Consider the following 20,431-nt stretch of genomic DNA (forward strand, 5'->3'; position numbering starts at 1 on the left):
GAGAGAATGAATCCTTAGAACTGTGCCACTAGTGAAAGGAAATCCTGTCTAGAGTATGTTTCTTTACAAAGCTGTGTCACACCATCCTTTGGGCCCTCTGCTGGAAAAGTAGAATCAAGTCTCAAATAATGCCTTTTAAATTGTATCCTCTAGTATTATAGATGTAGGACAGTACTGTATCATACCTCTGTGGATGTAAAATAGCTTGTACCTGCTTTATGATACGTAGTAGTGACCGTGCTTTATCAGAGCTGTTTTTAATGATGTTGCTCAGAATGTTTTCTTTCCAGATGATGATTGAGAAGCTAATTTAAAAAAAAAATGGTGCCAGGTACCACAAGAGTAACAGAACTGTGCTGTATTCTCGGGTTTTGTTTTTTTACTTTTTTTTTTAATGGAGTGTGCTGGATGTCTCTACAGTTTTGTTCAGATGACTGCAGAACCTGGAAAAGCTGTTGCTGCTGTTGATGCATAACACACTGCTATTATTGGTCTTTTTATATAAATATAAATATATATATACAGATATATAATTTGAATTTTTTGAAACTTTTGCTGTGCTGTCAACTTTGGAAAAAAGTATCCCCGTTTACTGTGTTGAGTTGGCACTGTACAGAAATTAACAGCCATATTGGTCTAGAAATGTTGAACTTAAGTTTTTTCCATTTGTACAGGGGTAACACACTGTATTAAATATGTAAGGTCTTATCTACATGGGTTTGATTACAAAAACTAATAAAGTATTCTCTAAATTTAAAAAAAAAAGAAAAAAAAAGAGCAGCAAGTGTTCTTAACCACGGGGGCAATCTTTCCAACCCAATGCCCCTCCCCCCCCAAAAAAAACCTTTCCAAAGGTCAGCCAGCCGCTCAGGAAGGTGAAGCATGAGGATTCACGTGAGTCTAGGAGCTTGAGACCAGCCTTGGGCAAGATAGCAAGGCACTGTCTTTAGTATAAATGGTCACTCAGGGAAAAACGCAGGTTTAAAATTTTAAACTATGCAATTACTAGGCAAGAAGGCTGATATCATGTGTTATGCTTCCTCTGTGACTTTCAGCATTAAGATATCATGTGATGTAGCTTTAAGCCACATGGTTCAAAGTGTTAAAAATTTCTCCCAACAGTTTGACTATGAGCTTTTATTAACTGCTGAGTCTAACACACCTGACCTTAAAATACAGGTAAACAGATGCCAGTGTCCGTGACTAGAGACATACTAGAACCATGAGATCTTAGAGAGTCAGGCAGTGCGTTATCCTGTATAACTATTTTCAGCAGCCAAGTCTTGCTGTCTTACTAAATTAACACTGAGTCTTTCCTTGCCAGGCCTTCTCAAAGGTCATGAGTCCCTTGTGGAAATAGCGAATAAAAGGCCTCCACATTCCCATGTTGTCTACAGCAATCAAAACAAATGGAGTTCAATTCTAGATGCCAATTACAGCTTACTTATTTCCATAAAAACAATCCTTAGGCCACTTTTTTTTATTTTTTAAATAAAGCTTTATTTGTTTTTGCTAAACATAGAACAATAACTCATACCACTCCAGAAGACTTTGTTGTTATGACTGGTAGAGGAAGGCTGTTGCTTGTAATGTGTAGAAGAGGATTGAGCCTTTCTTCTGTTCTTCAGAAAACGTTGTAAATGCTGTCCATCTTCTCATTGGGACAGCAGAAACAGGAGACACGCTGTGAATGGAAGAGAACTAATCAAACCCGAGTTACCTTTTTGTTTTGGAAAGATGCCCCGGGCTGGTAACACTTTATGGAGAACACAATTTGCTCAAGATTATCAGCTGACACAATTTGCTCAACAATCTCCAAGATGGAATCTGCAACATTTTTGTAGGGATTTTAAACAAAATCTTAGATTCTCTAGAAAATGGTGACATTTTCTACAGCAAAACAGACATACACTAAACAACTAAAACAGCATTCTACCTCCCAGTTTTTCTCCCTGAATTGGAAGGTAGATGTGAGTCAGGTGAACACTGAAACATTAAAAAGCCTATGAGTACTCCTTATTCTGCTGAACCTATAAACATATCTGCCACTGATTGAAGATGGGTGCTCTTCGAAAATCAAATAATCCTGCCTTCACTTCCTTAGGTACTGGACTACCCTTTCCTGGCTACGCTGCTTTTGCGCACAGTGTTCTACCTCAGCAGTAGAAAGCTGAACGGGACAGCATTCAATAAGGAAACAATGTCTAGGATCTGCAGAGAACTTCAAACATGAAATGTCCAATCATCTAATCAAACCCTGGCCTGATAAATTGAATATACACTTCTTGTAGAGTGAAGCACCAACGGCCTACACATATTTGAAAGACCCAATGACTCAAGGGTGGATGTAGAGAAATAGAAACTGGCAGGCACGGGAGGCATGGATGTAAATTGGTGCTACTGGTGGCAACTGGTTTTATCGGCACCAAAGGAGAATAAAGGAACTCCTACATGATTCAGCTATAGCACTCCAACAAAGGCTTCTAAGTCAGTGAACTACCCAGATACTAGCGCATCCATATTCACTACCATTCAACTCACAGTAGGTAAGCTACAGACTAGTGTCTTTCAAGGTATAAATGTATAAAGAAAATGTGGCATGTATATGTACAATGGGATTGTATTGAACTGTTAAAAAAATGAAATTATAGCATTCTAAGGAAAAAAAATAGATAGATGATAGATAAATACCACATCCAATGAGCTCACAAAATCCCAGGGAGTCTCACCTTGTGCGCTAAGGCAGTAGCCTCCTTATTTCACTTCCTATGTGGTTATAGGAATAACAGATTTTACTCACATTTCAAGCATATCTCCATTGCATTATTTGTTGGCATTATCTCCCATGACCGGAGAAAGGGGCTCCTTTGACCTAGATAACGTAGCACAAACCCAGAATTACAAAACTGACTCTTTTCCAAACACTGTCTCCATCTTGGGGAAGAGCTGGACAAAAGACCATATATCCTTACCCAGATGTTACTTCAGACCTGGCATTGTGCTCTGAACTACCTCTGCCTCATGTTACCTAATAACAAGTGACACCTCTGAGAACTTATGATGCTCCTTCATGGAACAAGGACTCAGGCTCTCCCAGATAAAAAGATAGGGGAACTTGCTGCCTCTAAAGCTGATGTTCTCAGCAGAACAGATGCTGATGTGATGACTAAACACTGTGTGGGTATCACTGTGGTAGCTTGTTTCTCTCGTCCCATAGAGAATACTCACTTTGCAGAGGAAAATGAGTGGAGAAAGCTTTGTCAGAGGTCACATAGCAGTGGAAAAGTGGCCTCAGGCCAGGCAAGTGCCACCACTGGGGTATTTCAAAGCCAGTTTTCTTGAAATGGCCTTGGCCAAGCTGCCACCTAAGTACATTGTTAGCAAAATGAGTCAATGGGCAGTGGCAGGCAGGCAGGCAGGCAGGCAGGACAGCAGAGAAGAAGATTAAAATAATTACAACTCTAATTGATCAGCTCCGCTCAAGAGGAGATTAAAAGGGAAAAGGCATATTGAAGAAGGCACTCGACATCCGCCCTGGGCCAGATTCCATCTGCTACTGTGGCCAGCTCTTCCCTCCCTTCTGGCCCTTGGTCCAGCAGCCCCCACTGCAAAGCCTCATGACCCAGCAGTTGATGAAAGCCATTCTTTGTGGAAGGCAGCAGGCCCTGCTCCCTTGAAGGATTGCTTTCACAAACAGCAGGGAGGAAGCAGCTTGGAGCAACAGATAGTGGCCTCCCATTGGCAAACCCCCAGCATGGAGTTGCCAGCCGCTTGTGGAAAGTGTGGAAAGAAATGCCAAGTGCAAGCCCAGCCCAGGGCAGGGGACCAGAGCAGCAGAGACAAGACTGTGTCTTGTGATCCAATAACTTCACTAGGCAGAAAACAGCCTGGAGTCCAGGCAGCCCCAGCCTAGGTTGTGTATAACAAACTCCCTGACTCAGCCCTTGGCTTCTTGTCCTATGGGAACAAGGTCAGGAAGCACTTTTGCCTTGTCCCTGGGGCACTTCTGTAGGAATCCTAGAGAAAGGGCATACCCAGGGCCTGAGGCTAGGGAGGAAATAGGGAGACAGATTCAGAAGGAAAAGAAATCTTGGCACTTGTCAGAACCATCTGGGTATACAGAGTCTGGGCAAGGTCAAGAGTGGGTGATGGATGCGGAGAGGAAGAATCTATTCCATACATGGAAGGGGCACTGAACTTGCCTCTAATTTGGGATGTGACACATAGGACCTGAAATCTCCAAGTTTGCTTTCACTCCATATTATCTGACCAACAGCCGATGTCTGTGCTGGCTTCAGAAGAGCAAGGCCTACTTCAAGAGCTTCAGAACAGTGGTCAGAGAGCCATCATCCCTGTAGGCTACAGAAACTGAGAAAATGGACAACCAAATCCCATTTACTGCCAAGTTTAAGCCTGTACTTCCCAAATTCTAAAATCCATATGTCTATACTTGTCAACAGAGACTGAAATGTAGAATCGGAGGGTTGAGAAAGGGCCTGAGGTCTGTATTTCAAACCAGCTTCCAGGCACTGCTACTGCTGGATAACAGCTTGAATAGCAAAGATTGGACCAAGTAAGAAATGAAAACATCCTAGATGGGGTCACTACTCCATTATTAGTGAGAAAGTGATGAGAGGACCATCGATGTCCCTGTCCCTCCTCCCATAGAGGATAGAATGATCATTTTACTTTCTAGCAGGGAATTCTTGACTTTTTCAGGATCAGGGTACCAAACCCAAGGCTTTTAATGTACTAGCAAGCACTTTACTACTGAGTGACAGCCATAAGCTCTTGTATTTTCTTAGTTAAGGACAAAATAATTGGTTAGATTAGATTTGGTAATAGTTTCACCCATGGGAGTTAGAGACAGGGTCACCTTCTTCAAGCCTCATGAACCAGGGGGGTTTCATTGCTCTATACTTTGCTAAGAAAATCCTTGGGGATTTTTCTGAATTGAGCTATGAGAGAACTGTTCTTCTTACAGGAATCAACCATGGGAGCAGCCAAGCTGCGTGCTTCCCATCCCTAGTCATCTCAATGAAACCTGAACTGGGTGGAAGAGAAGAAGCACAGAAGGAAAGGACAAAGAAATAGAGACAAATCTCCACCTACGGCAGTCCTTCCACTTGCCAGATTCTCTAATACAGTCATCCCAGATATTAGAATCAATCTCTCTCTCATTTATATAGATCATCATATTCCTTTCTACTTTCTGTGAACCCGAGCTGATTTTGTCATTTATAGTTCAAATAATTCTTCCTGGCATTTGACTCTCCTGTATTCTATGTCTCCCAATTTTACACAGTGATGCTACTCGCCATGCTGTAGCTTACAGTACGTCCTTACTAAGTATTTGAGGTCTGAATAGGTTAGCGTAAGAGGAAAGCACCTATCAGTGGGTTGTCTTCAGTGAATTTTGTCAAAGTTATCAATGGCTCAGGTTGCATCTGAAAGTGACATGATGACTGATGCTTGGCATTGCCAGTAATAAACATATAAACATATATCAACACTAAAATAAAGACAGAGATGAAGGATGGTATTCTTGATACAGAGCCATGAGGCATCTAACAAGGAAAGAAGACTCAAGAAAGAGCCCATAGAAATTTAGAATTATGTCAAAAATAGCTGAGGCACCTTAGAGTTCTTACATATGTTATTTGCGTCACATTGTTTTTCAATATTCTTTTATCATGAATGATATGAACACCCTTTATCCAAGACTTCTATGTCAGCCAGCCACCAAAATAGACCTCACTGGTTTCACCATCTGATATCAACCCCATATAAATCAACTCTTACATGAAATTGGAACTGAGGACACAAAATATTGTGGCATTGATCATAATGGATTTTATGACTTCTTCCTTAATTTTTCTTAGATCACTAACATTGGCTCAAACCAACTGGCATATTGCAGAGGACCCATAAGCAACCTTGCGAAGTGCCCCATAAAGTAAGAAGTTTAGTAAATCATGCCACTAGCAGACAGCATTGGGGGTATTCTTTGAAACTTTAAGGGAAAAGGGACATATTTAGGTTAACAAAGGCAGAAAAGGAAGAAAGGCAAAAACAAGAAGCAAACTTCAAAGATCTTTTCCATCTTTTGTGCCAGTCTCTAGAGAACATGTAAGTGTTCCTTAGCTGATATGAGAGTAACAATTAGAGAAGCAAATAATAGTGGAAAAAAATAAACTTCTGGGGACTAATATTCAACCTGACCCTTGATTGTTTGGAGCAAGGGACAAGAATGTGACTAGAAGATTCCTAGTATATCTCTCTGGGACACTTGTCTTGAGGAATAAGGTGGCCATATAGGACTAGTTACACTGTATTGCTCCACACCACTCACTATTTCTCTGGTAGCCACCCTGCCATATAAGAGGTAGTAGGAGTTTAACTGAGGCAAGGCTCTCAGGTGGACTAGAGGCCAAAAAGAAACATAACCACATAGACTTAAGTAACCAGACATTGGTACACAGAAGAAAACCATTGGATAAATTTGACAGACTGAGCTGAGAAGAATCATTAACATGAGTTGAAGATCTAGATAGAATAGGGCATGAGTCGATCTTAAAATCTAACCCAGGCTGGCCTGGAACACAATACAGAGAACAGGCTGGCCTTGAAATCACTAATATCAGCCTTACTTTGGCTTCTAGGTGCTGGAATGAAAAACATGTGCCACCCCACCATGCCAGATAAAGCATTCTTTTTTTTTCTTTTCTTTTTTTCGGATCTGGGGACCGAACCCCGGGCCTTGTGCTTGCTAGGCAAGTGCTCTACCACTGAGCTAAATCCCCAGCCCCCAGATAAAGCATTCTTAAAAATATTTTATTAATTCTTTGAGAATTTCCTACAATATATTTTAATTATATCCATATTTATCCCTATCTTCCTACTCACCCCAAAACTTCATATATTTTTATTTATTTTTTAAATAATTGAGAATCCAGTTTGTGCTGATCATATACTTGTGCATATGGGGTCATCCACTAGAATGTAATCAACCTACAAGGGGCCACATCTTTAATAAAAACTCTCTTTCCCGAAAAAGCCATCAACTGTCAATAGTTCTTCAGAGAGGCTTATGGTCCCATTCTTGCTCTGTGTTAAAATGTTGACTTGCTTGATCTTGTGCAGGCAACTGTAGCTCCTAAGAGTTCATCAGTACAGTGGTTATATCACATCCAGTAGGCACCGATTCATTTTGCATTTATGCTCCGTCCACTCGTTCTTCCCTGATGGCGTCTGAGCATTTTAAAGAGAGATGTTAGGTGTTATACAGAAGTCCTATTTGTGATTGAGCACTCCACTCACACTTAGTTTCTTCTCTTTGATCAGTTGTTAGTTTCTGCAATAACCAATGTCTATTACACAGAGAAACTTCTCTGATAAGGTCATCATTGAGTATAGAGATATAAATCTAGAAGGCAATTTGATATGCCCACTTAAAACAGAATAATAGCAGAAGATTTACCATTGGGGGCTTGTGACTTCTCCAATAATGGTCAGATTTACAATGCAAGGTCTGTATTTCCTCCTGAGGAGTGGCCTTAAATCTTATCAGAAAGTGATTGGTTGCCCCCTATAACATTTGTGCCACTATTGTACCATGGGAATATCTTGATATTCTGGTTATTGCTGGAGTTAACAGGGTTCACAGCTGAGTAAGATTGTTCATCATTGTTCAAGCCCAAGCAACCTAACAGCATAGGCTAGTTTTATGAAAGCGAACCAACATAAAGGAAACTTTCTGGTCAGTGCCAACTTGGTTTCTCCACATCCTCTGACCAAGGTGTATGGTGCCTTCAACAAACTGTCCTTTTTGTAACTGAGGACAGTAGCACTAGCTGGAATTGTTTAGCGGATTACCAGTGCACGCCTGAGTGACCACTTCTAGGGGAGTATTCTGTATCTGGTACTGGGATTTTTATTTACCAACCTTTGGTTTCTAGGAGGCCATATAATACTTTATAATCATTCCAACAAGTTCTTTATACAATTACATCTTTACATTAAAATCCTCTCTGATTGAGTTTTAGAAATATAAAATCCAAGGATGGCTTTGGCTAAGAGGAGAGGTAGACTGAAGATAGGTACCTGAGTGAAGTAGACTGCATATAACTTCATCATAGCTGTAACTTTGCTGGTTTATTTTAGATGCTTTAAAAACCCCAAGGTCAAAACTGACATTACAAAAATGTCAAAATGCCATGTTCTCATGGCTTAATCTGATAAATGGTATTGAATAACACAGCACTACAACACCCAAGAGCTAGCCAACATGATTTTTGATGGAGAAATGATGAATGCCTCCCCTGTGAGATGGGGCAAGAGACAAGAAATTCCTCAAAATAAATCTAATAGATGATGTTCACAACCCCGTACTCAAAGAAGCAGAGAATTTTACTGAGATAAATTAAAGAATACTTAACCAAATTAATGGGTTTCTGAGTTCATTTGGTAAGGATTCAGATTCTCCCTAATGCGATCTATAAATTTAATGCACTATCAATCAGTATGCCAATGGTATGTAAGTTTGTCAAAATTTATAAGCTGATTTTAAGATTACAAACCGAGGAAAGAACTCCGAAGCTCAAATAATCTGGTTTTCCCCCAGATAATCTTGGACAAGAACAAAATGAGATTATTATTTATTCTCCCAGATATCAAAATTTATCACAAGGACACAGCAAATAATTAAACAAGAACAGACTGCTAGAACAAAGGGGTAAAATGGGGTGGGGAAACAGAGCCATGTACAGATAGAAACTCTGTGTATAAAAATATTGCAAAGTAAATCACAGAACGAGGATGCACTTTACATCAAAATAGGACTAGGTCTAGTGAATATCTCGGTGCAAGAAAATGAGGTTTTTACAGACAACAAAATATTCACATCCATATGGAAACAGGAAAAATAATGCACTAAAATTAGCTGGACCATCCCACATGGACTGTAGATCTAAGCATAACAGTGCTTTTCAAAAGTAAATGCGTAAGTTTCTTCATGACCTAGGAATAAGCCAAGGTCATTTTAACACTATTCAAACAGAAGGCACTAGATAAAAGACAAAACATTGCCAAACGGGCTAAATGAAAATTAGTAACTTTTGTTAGAGAAAACAAACATCAATAAAAAAACATCGACTGAGGTGGGAAAAGGCAGGTCAACAGAGTAGGAAGAGCTCTTTTTTGATACCTATAGCTGATAAGAGGCTGTGTGAAAAGCTTTTATAAACCACTAAGTAACACACGGAAAGCCCAATAGAAAAATAGAATATTTGAGTAAGCACATATTTACACCAGAATCCATACAATCAGGAAACATAAAAAGATAACTTAACCTCATCAGTGAGTAAGAGATTGCTAATTACAACCACAAAAGGCTTCATTTTAGAAAGATAAAGTTTAAAACTTTGCTTATTCCAAGTGTTCGAGAACTGAAAGACTGTAACAAATTGGTGTAGCCATTTTGGAAGGAGTTAAACGTTAAGCTGCATTCATAGCCCAGCAAGTCTAGCACGATTTGTTTGTTTGTTTGTAAGAGCTGAATCTTGGTAACATCTGAATGACCATGATCAATGAAATTGATAATAAAAATTATCAATGATGTAAGCAATAACGTGAAGTAATTAAAAGGAACCATATAGCTATTTTCATGAAATTCACAACACATACTGAAAACTGTCAACCGCAAATAATATAATATGATAGGCCACATATTAAGTTTTAAAACAGTTAAAGTTAATTGTGGTGTCATAATGTAGATACTTCTTATCTCCAGGAACGGAGAAAAAGGAGACATGGGTAGATCACTGAACACATTGGCGTCTGAAATAGTAATTATGCTCCACCTGTTGACCTGGCTGTAAAATACATATGCCAGATTACTTCGTAACAGATGAGTCAAGAGTTGCTAATCTGGCACTTTACTATAAGCAACATAATAGTCGTTATATTTTAAATTACCATTGAAATTACCATTCTCTCTGTTGAAGCTATGTGGAGAATTAGTGATGTATGAGACCTGTTCTCTTGGAACTTATTTTCTAATGAAGAGAGAAGAGACATAAAACTGTTGAGGAATTAAAATTATTCTCTCCAAAAGAAGAAATTTCAGTTATGAGGACTGGCATCCATACAGAAGTTAACTATTATCTCCTCTAATAGGAGACACGTTGAGACCTTGAGTCGAGTCCATTATTCTCTGGTCCCTTTTATATCTTAAACGGGGCGGAAATGCTTATGTATCTTTATTTGGGAAGGTTTATGTGAAGGTATCACCATCCTTTCCCAAAATCCAACGAACAGGGTAAGGAACTTGGATCCAGAAGTCGCATCCAAGTCTCAGGAAGCGAGAAGTAGTTGCTGATTCTCTTGTCTCAGAAGTCAGTGTTTCTTAGGGCAAAGTCTGCACCTTCGCTCTTTATGCAGAAGGAGCACCATTCTCATCACCATCCTGAGTTCATGCTGAGGTACCTGCTGAACAGTTAAGCCAGCCCAAGCTGCACTCAGGCACCTTCAGTGTGTCTGTGAACACTAAAGAGTGAGCAAGCATATGTGTGCACACACATGGACTCTGTACTACCCGGTTCACAGGATTCATGGAAGCAACTCACCGAGAACCCTGGATCCAGGAAAACAAATCTGACAGAATCACCCTCGTTAACGGCAGCAAGTTCTCTTTGCCTACGATCTTAATAGCTGGAGGTCGCAGAAGAGCATCATGATACTGTTTTTGGAGAACAATAGTGCTTCAAACATTTGGAGCACCGTTCCTCTAAAGCACTTGAAATGTTTCCCGCTTGGCACTTTCCACGAGTGTTGATAGCTCTTAGCTCTTCAAGCTTCCCAGACACCGAAGAAACAGACTTAGGGTGAAAATTATCGGCATTGTTAAATGCACACAAAAGATACTCCCAGAACACTTGTCAAGCATTGTCCCGCAGGCAATAGAAAAGTACTTTCAGACACTCAGCCAGATGAGAGGTCAATGGCAGATTCAGACTAATTGTCAGTGAGAATCCAACCAACACAGTGCTCTAATGAGAAAGAGCCATGCTTCCTGGCCATTGCTGCTTGCCTTAGAGACCCTGCTGTTTTTCCCTGGGCTTGTGTAGTGGCTTTCTTCTTTATTTCTAGTGCCATGCTTATAGTTCCAGTAGAACCTTCTTCATTTCAGAATTGTTCCATATCTGCATTATGCAGCACACAAGCCATAAGCCAGATGTGGCCAGCGAGCTCCTGAAATGAAGCTTATGCAATTGGGTGGCTGAATTTTTAAATCTTTAAATAGAAAGGGCCACATATATTCACAGTAGCTGCTGTTTATTTGCGCGTTAGCTAGCTGCCCTACTTACTTTTTTAGATTGGGTCTAACTACATTACTTAGGCTCATCTTGAGCTACTAGGTGCAAATGACACTTGCCTTTGGCTACCCAGGTATTAGAACTCCAAGTGCCACACTCTGCACACAGCACACGGTTCCTAAATTCAAAGGCTCAGCAGTAGGCCCTCCAACCTCTTCTATATTGGGACTATAGGCTCCCAATATCCATTGTCTCCTCTAGTAAACTTTGTGGGAGCATCCTTTCACCTTGCCTCCAAATCATTCATCATCATCTACAAATACAGCCGAGGCTCTCAACTTGCCATGAGAACTTTTTTACTCTGACCTCAGCTTCTCCACTACTAAACATTCACTTGGACCAGACTAATCTTAGAGTTAACTTCCTATTTCACTGTTATGGAAGATATTTCTATTTCCCCAACCTTTAACCAAAAACTAAGCTCCATTCCTCCAATATTCCATTCCTCCTGTAATATTCATCAACTGTTTGGCCTGAAATATAAGAGACAGCATGCATGCATGCCCTTTGAACTAGATTGAGCCTCTAGAATCCTTCTTGTGCAGCTCGGGTATGAAGACTGAGGCAGGCTCATCTGCTATTTCATATATGTTTGCCCAAACCAAATGGACTGAAGAGAGATGCCCCGTTTTGCTCAACTGCATTATTTAAAAGAGGCCATAGAAATTATAAACATAGATGATCTGGATAAAAGGCAATTCAGGCGAGGTAAGAAGAAGGCTCCTTAAGGAAAATCATCTTGCTTTTATATTCTTGGTCATATGATACCCATGGGCTTTGTTTGTTTGTTTTGTTTTTCTGTTGTTGTTTTGTTTTGTTTTTCCATAAAGCAGAGTAGTTAGAGCCTCAGAGACAAGAAGCTAACTTCCCACAATGAGATAAGAAAACAACTTACTTGATATATAAGAATCTCAGAGAAGTCATACCATAATGGTAGATTAAAGGAATAAAGAACAGATCCAGGAGTTTTGTTATTCGGGTGTTAAGATACTTTTAATCAAAAGATTATTTTCAACTAAAAAGATAAGTTTTTTTGAAGAAAAAAAACAATGAATGGTGGGAGGAAGAAAAATAATTATTCATAGTCCCCATTCTCCCCAGAATAGCAATAATACATACAAGAAACTTCTCTACATCTTAGTATATTTTTGTTTGTTTTGTACCAGCATTTGATGTTCTATTTTAAAAGTATTGTTATAGTAAGCAAATTTTTCTTATTATTAGACACATAGGCATAATTTTACTTTTTATAGCATTCCCGCAAGAGGATATACTGTTAACTACTCCTCTTGGGTTGTTTATTTAAATTATTTACAATTTGCATCCCTATAAATAAACCTTGAGGAATAGCTTTATGCATAACTATTTTTCCTTATTTAGAATTATTTACTTAGAAAATATCTGAAGAAGTAGAATTCCTTGGGCAAAGAATTAGAATACTTCACTGGCTTGGATACATTATTCTAACTTCATCACTCTTAACCTGAGACCTCAGTCCCAGGAAATGACTTGAATAAGACAAGCAAGCATGGGATTTATGGACCAGACCATCTTTCTGCTTGGTATGCCCTTATGGATTACAGATGTGGCCCTGAGTTCTTTCCACTCCTGTGTCCCCATGCCTCCACAATGAGACTTCTAAACTCCTTCAATCAAGCTGTGGCCCAGCCATTGTCAATAGACATCAGCATACATGGTATAAATAGGAGTTTGAACACACCTGCTGATGAAAGCTACCCTTCTCTGCCTACAGAGCAGACACCCTGAAGTAGAAGACAGAAGACAGACAGGAGGTCCTCATCTCGTTATCTCATGATACATCAACCTGTCAACAGCCAAGCACCTAAGCGAAGCCATTTTACCACATACCCATCTGGCCATACATACATGCAAATGCTAAGAGAATATTAGCAGGCCCATTCAACTGACCCAAGAATCATGTACTAAAAGCAGTGCTAGGTAAAGTTGGTAATTTTAAGGGTAGTTTGTCACACAGTGCAAAGCAATTATATAAATTCAAGGCAAGCTAAAGTGATTGTCAACATGCCTGCACCATCCTCGCTCAATGACAGTATGCTCTTACTGTGCTACATCTAGCAACAACAAATGTATTTTAAACAAAAGTTTAAGAAAATTCTTCTGTTTTTCTCTCTGTTGGAGTTCTCCCCCTGATGAATGATCTTTTGTTTTTTTTTAAAAAGGTCAATTTCAGATTTAACACAGGTGCCCACTTTCCTTTCAAATTGCCTTGGAGTCTGGCTTGCTAAAGAGTATATGGAAACACACCCTGAGTTTGCTGAAGAAAACTAGTTTATGCTACCAAATACTGCTTCCCTTCACCCTCCTCCACCAACCACCAGGTCATGCAAGCTAAAGGAAGTAATATACATTAAAGGGGAAGGGAGACATGTGGTTTGAGCATATGATATAACTAGGCCATGTGCTATTTGCTAGAACTTGCTGAATTTATCCACTTTTCAAAATATCATTAGAGAGTGATGCATTTAGTTTAACCTTATGAAATACAAGAAAAAAGCCCTAGTGGGGAAGGACTTTTAAAGGGGTTTTCTGTCATGGAAAGAAGACCCAGAGCTATCTGTCTGTCATTACCAGCCCCAAAGAGAAAGGCTGCATGGCTTTGAACATGGCTCTCACAGGCTGTCAACAGGAGGCCCAGTAATTGGGGCTGAGAATGACAATTTACATGCTCCAAAGAACAGAACAACTCCTTCTTCCTGAGGTTGATTTTCTCCTTGAGATTAGCAAAGCCCTAGTACCTGTGTCACCCAACAGCTTTTCGACCAAGAGTAAGTTTCAAGGCTTCACTCCCTTAAAAAACATTCCCCTGGTTTCCATTTCGAGCTAAAGGAGTGCACATAGAAACTTTTCCAATGAACAATTTTGGGTTGAATTTGCATCAATCAAAACAAGTGGAAAATGAACATATTAGAAGTGCAATTAGAGAACATTAGAGAATTCATTCATTCTTTCATCAGACTCAAAAAATACTATCTAAAGTTTTACTATAAACAGTGGTTGTCCGGGAAATTGTTATCTAGAACCGACCTATATTAGGTTTAAGTTTTACTTTAATGCTTCATTGTTCTATAACTAACTTTATCTAAAAAAAATGTAGGCTCAGAATCTCTAGAGAGATACATATGTACTTTAGAATTAAACATAGTCAAAACCAATTGCCCCCAGTTCCTACATGATCAGAGGCGTCCACAAAATCTTCGCAGACCTGTTTCATCCTTTGAAAACTTTGAAAACTTTTCCTTTGCATTCCATTAATTTGTAGTCAGGAAAATCCACATATTTCCCCATCCATTACAGAGAATTTTCATTATGTTCCCATGACCAATAACTACAAGCTTTAAACAATGAGAATTTGTTATCTTACTGTTTTGTAGATCAGAAGTCAACCACAATCATCAGTAGATGTAAGTTTAAAATAGTGAGTCCTTTCTGGAAGACCCATGGGAGAATTCATTCATTCTCTTGTCTTTTCTAGCTTCTCAATCCACCACTATGCCTGATTCCTGGACCCATCCCTGACATCTAAGGCCAGAAATAAAATATCTTGCCAGTACTACATCCATCATCACATTTCTCTCTCACAACAGACAACAACAACAACAACAACAACAACAACAGCCTCATGAAGTCACGTGATTAGATTGGGTCCACCTGGCTAATCTTAGGAGCTAAAACTATCCAATGGAAAAATGACAGCATTTTCAACAAATGGTGCTGGTTCAACTGCAGGTCAGCATGTAGAAGGATGAAAATTAACATATTTTATCTCCTTGTACAAAGCTCAAATCCAAGTGGATCAAAGACTTCCAGATAAAACCAGATACACTGAAACTAATAGAAGAAAAAGTAAAGAAGAGCCTCAAACATGTGGGCACAGGGGAAATTTTCCTGAACAGAACCACAATGGCTTATGCTCTAAGATCAAGAATCGACAAACAAGACTTCATAAAATTGCAAAGCTTCTGTAAGGCAAAGGACACTGTCAATAGGACAAAATAGCAACCAACAGATTGGGAAAAGTCTTTACCAATCCTATATTTAATAGAGGGCTAATATCTAATTTATACAAAGAACTCAAAAAGTTAGACTTCAGAGAATCAAATAACCTATTAAAAATGGGGTGAAGAGCGAAACAAGAAATTCTCAACTGAAGAATACTGAATATCTGAGAAACACCTAAAGAAATGTTCAACATCCTTAGTCATCAGGGAAATGCAAATCAAAACAACCCTGAGATCCCACCTTACACCAGTCAGAATAGCTAAGATCAAAAACTCAGGTGACAGCAGATGTTGGTGAGGATGTGAAGAAAGAGGAACACTCCTCCATTGTTGGTGGGATTATAAACTGTTAAAACCACTCTGAAAAACAATCTGGCAGTTCCTCAGAAAACTGGACATAGTACCACCTGAGGACCCAGCTATACCACTCCTGGGCATACACCTAAAAGATGTCCCAACATATAACAAGGACACATGCTCCACTGTGTTCATAGCAGCCTTATTTATAATAGCCAGAAGCTGGAAAGAACCCAAATGTCCTTCAACAGAGGAATGAATATGGAAAATGAGGTACATTTACACAATGGAGTACTACTCAGCTATTAAAAACAATGACTACATGAAATTTTTAGGCAAATAAATGGAACTAGATAATATCATTCTGAGTGAGATAACCCAGTCACAAAAGAACACTCATGGTATGTGCTCACTGATAAGTGGATATTAGCCCAAAAGCATGGAATACCTAAGAAAAAATTCACAGATCATATGAAGCTCAAGAAGAAGGAAGACCAAAATGTGGATGCTTTAGTCCTTCTTAGAAGGGAGAACAAAATACTCAGGGGAGGAAATACAGGGACAAAGAATGGAGCAGTGACTGCAGTAAAGGTCATCCAGAGACTGCCCCACCTTGGGATCCATCCCATATGCTGCCACCAAACTCAGTTACTATTGCTGATGCCAAGAAGTGCTTGGTGACAGGAGCCAGATATGGGTGTCTCCTGAGAGGCTCTGCCAGAGCCTTACTATTACAGATGAGAATGCTTGCAGTTAACCATTGGACTGAACAAGGAGATTCCAATGGAGGAGTTAGAGAAAAGACTGAAAGGGTTAAAGGGGTTTGCAACCCCTTAGGAAGAGCAAGAATATCAACCAATCAGACCCCACCAGAGCTCCCAGGGATTAAACCACCAACCATTACACATGAAGGGACCTATGACTCCAGCCACATGTGTAGCAGAGGATGGCATTGTCCAGCATCAATAAGATGAAAAGCCCTTGGTCCTGTAAAGTCTTGTTTCCCTAATATAGGGTAATGCCAGGTCACTAAGATTGGAGTGGGTGGATGGGAGTGGGAGGATCCTCATAGAAGCAGAAGTAGGGAAGGGAGTGTGGGAGAGGGAGGAAAGAGGATAACATTTGAAATGTAAATTCATAAAATATCCAAGAAAAATAAAATTAGAAAAAAAAAGAAAAAGAAAATCTCACCGTATCAAAGCTTCTGTTCAGTAACATCTGCTTAATCTTATCAAGTGTGGCAGTCAGCTTGTCATCGCTATAATTATAACCTGGGATAGTCAACCCACCAAAGGTGAAAACTCACTGTGGCTCAAGTTTAGTAGGTTTCACTCTATGATCAGTTGGCCCATTGCTTTTGGGGACTCCAGTTTGGCAGTGCACCTTGACAGGATGCATATGCAAGAGACTTTCACCTTATCATGAGCCAGGAAGCAAACAGAGAAGAAAGAGGAAGTGACGTGGGTCCTAACCACTACTTTGAAGCATCTAATATCCTAAAGAGCACCCCACATTAGACCCTACCTCCTAAAAGTGTGCTACTCTCTAAAAGTCTATTCTGGGAAGCTAGTCTACACCATGAGGACCTTTGAAAGAGTCTAAAGATACAAACTATAGCACACAAGGTAACATTCACAGGTTCCTAGGGATACTGACATGAACATTTTGGGGAGCCACAATTCTACCTACCATATTATTTTTTTTAAAAAACAATCATACATCCTTCTGTTTGTGTCTCTGTCTTCCTTAACATCCTGACAACCATTTGTCACCAAACTTCAAATTAGTTTTAAAACCTCAAGTACTATCTTCCTGACTATAAATGAAAACATCCACCCTCCATATCCCTTTAGTCTGTCTACTGAAATCTGTTAATAGCCATTTTAAAGTACATTTTAAACCCACATTTTAATTATCCCACTTGTCTTTCAGAGCCCTCCCACTATACCCAAGAAATTATGATGTATGTGTGAATTCTCAAAGATCCAAAGCTGTGAATTGTCCATCTTGGAATCTCACAATATTTAGAAATGCTAACTGCTTGATTGATTGACCAAAACTACTTAGTACCTGGCATAATTTAATTTGCAAAGAAAACTAAAACAAAAGGACAAAGGTAATTGTTGGTAATTCTGGAAAATATCTCCTAGAAATTATAGGATATCATAGGAGAAAGTATGCACACTTTAAGTTTATAAAACATGAAAGTGTTGCAGTAAATATTAAAACTAGGTAACCTTTTATCCTGCATAGCACCGGTACCACAGGGTCACTTGGCACTGTGGAGTGCCTTTATCTCAGTAGCTCCACACTGCCCTCAAATACTTTCAGACCCAGCCGGTCTGTTTCAGTGTGGCACCTTGTCACTCTGGTCCCTAGAGTTAGTTCCAGCACTGGAGTGCCATGTGGAACTAATTATAATTTATCTCTGGTTAGTATCTCTCCCAGCTATCCAGTAAAATCAGGGATCTAGAAGTCCAGTATGGGGCTGGCCTATTGCCACAGACTCTGCCCACACTCCCAACAACCACCCCCTGGTAGTAAAGTACAAACTTCCAACTACCAGTAAAATCGAGACTCAATAGACTGTAACTTACCAATCAGATTTATATGTTAAATTCTCAATCCATACTACATACACACAATAAACTCATAACCAAACGATAAAGATATGAACCACCTACCTAGATAAGATAAATTGACCTATACAAATCCATCCCTTAAGAAACATACATAACTACCTGTAGGATGATGTCATTATGCAGATGAAGGCAGGTGCAAGATAGAACGAGGCCTATCATTGGACAAGAAGAATAGATGGGTGGGGAAAAAGTTTTAGAGAGGAGGAGGAGACTGGAGCAGAGGAGAGGGAGCAGCCGAGAGAACATGGAGGCAGATGTTAAAATTCCTCTCTGCACATTTACAGGTTGTTATGAATGTTCTTAAGGGATGGATGTGTACAGGGCTTTGCACGTCTAGGTGGGCAGTTATATATCAATTGGATCAGAGGTTATTGTGTTGTGTGCTCTTTTATGTGGCGATTTAATCGAATTCAAGAGAGTGTGTGGTGGCTGGAGATACTGGGCTGCCATAGAATTGGGACATGTATGTCTGGCATGGTGGCACCCTGCATTGGGAACTAGATGGGTAGAGAGATTGTTGCCAGGCTCAGAGAGTAGCCATCACCAGTATGATATGGGATGGAGCAAAGCGAGTGAGACGCTTTGCTGACTGAGCTGAAAATATCTAACAGATGTCATGTGTCACTATGGTGCCAGACGTATTGCAGGGTAAAAGAAAACCCTTATTTTAGTTTTATAACAACTACCTAGGGCCATTTAAGACCACCTGGATCTAGGCCGTCCTTCTCCATGTCCATCTCAATTCCCTTCCTTTCCCCTTCTCTCCCACCTTACAAAAACTTTGTCCCCACCTTACTTTTTACTGTCCAATCATAGGCCTTGACCTAACTTGTGCCAGCCCTCACCTGCTGATAGACATCAACCTACAGGGAAGAATCAGAATTCATTTCTGAAGATCACCAGCATTAGGGACCATGTAGGACAGACAAGTCCTCACACGATGACTGAAGACATAGCATGGTGTGGGAACTGTAAAGCAGTAAGTCCCAGGTGAGAGTAGAGCCAAGCACTTTCTCCAGATTTCATGACTCTGTTTTGACTTAACAGGAAGGCTTTGTTATGGTTTGAAAGTGCACGTGCTCCACACTCTCATTCGTTTGGTCACTTGTCTCCACCCCGGTGTCATTGCTCGGAAAGGCTATAAAAACGCTAACAGGTAGGGCCTTTTGGATGCAGTGGTTTTCTAGGTAGCTTTGGGCATTACAGCTCAGTCCTACCTCCCTGTTCCACCAAGATGGAAAGACATAAGGAATCCCTTCTCCTGACGCCATGGACAGCCTACTGCCATGCTTTCCCTGTGATGATAGAAGGTAACCTCATGGCTGGCTAACTCATGGGAAAACAACAGCAAATCCTTCCTCTCTTATGTTACTTTTGTCAGGCATTCCTACACAGCAATGAGAAAAATGAATAGAGATTTCTAGACTTACTGTGAGTTTCCACCAACACTTTCTCCCATGAGGTAGTTTACCCCGTGAACTGAAGTAATGTTACCCAGAAGAATAGCTGAGCTGTGTGTGTAGGGCTCTCCACAGGGAGCTGGTTCTGCAAGGCTTCAGAGGATGGGACTGGATCCACTGGTGGAACAAGCATGAAGTTGGGTTCAGTGAAATGAAGGGATCTGTGTGTGAGCGGTTATGGATGGCCCAAGGATGTTTCTAGACTTTGATCAAAGAGGTAATTGCTTTTGGAGAAGATCACCCTTCTAACACAGTCAAGACTGGAAAACTTAGGCCTGGAGTGTATCTCAAACACCCCAGGTCTTGAAAATGGAATGGAATAGAGATCTTACTGACTCTCCAAAGAGATGTGAGAAAGTGGCTGTATAGATCCTAGTTCTGGGCTGTGAGATGGACCACTGACACTGCTCATGACAGAGCAGGCTCTGTGAGAGCAATGGACTGGAGCACCCTGCTGCAGTGGAAGGTTTTTCTGGTTCCCATTTCCAATATTTTTGAGGGAGTGCCATCAGAAAGCTTTGACAGACACAGAGATGGGTGCAAAAGTAAAGATGACCGAATTAGGGTTTGAACAGACAGCACATTATTTAATAATCCATGAAAATCAATTCAGTGAG

At 40.1% G+C, this 20,431-nt stretch overlaps 1 long non-coding RNA gene across 5 annotated transcripts in view; it reads right to left on the reverse strand.

Annotated features, from left to right (window-relative positions):
• Positions 1 to 1,474: 1,474 nt before the first annotated feature.
• The window catches only part of LOC148006549 (uncharacterized), a 161,032-nt gene continuing 142,075 nt past the window's right edge, over positions 1,475 to 20,431 (reverse strand). For all 5 annotated transcript variants that reach the window (XR_015684642.1, XR_015684643.1, XR_015684640.1 and 2 more), the window contains 2 exons: positions 2,801 to 2,872; positions 1,475 to 1,684 (listed from right to left, as the gene is read on the reverse strand). This is a non-coding gene — a long non-coding RNA (uncharacterized LOC148006549). The remainder of the gene's footprint in view (positions 1,685 to 2,800; positions 2,873 to 20,431) is intronic.

This window comes from Rattus norvegicus, chromosome 3, assembly GCF_021556685.1.
Source record: "Rattus norvegicus strain SHRSP/BbbUtx chromosome 3, alternate assembly SHRSP_T2T, whole genome shotgun sequence".
Classification (NCBI taxonomy): Eukaryota; Metazoa; Chordata; class Mammalia; order Rodentia; family Muridae; genus Rattus; species Rattus norvegicus.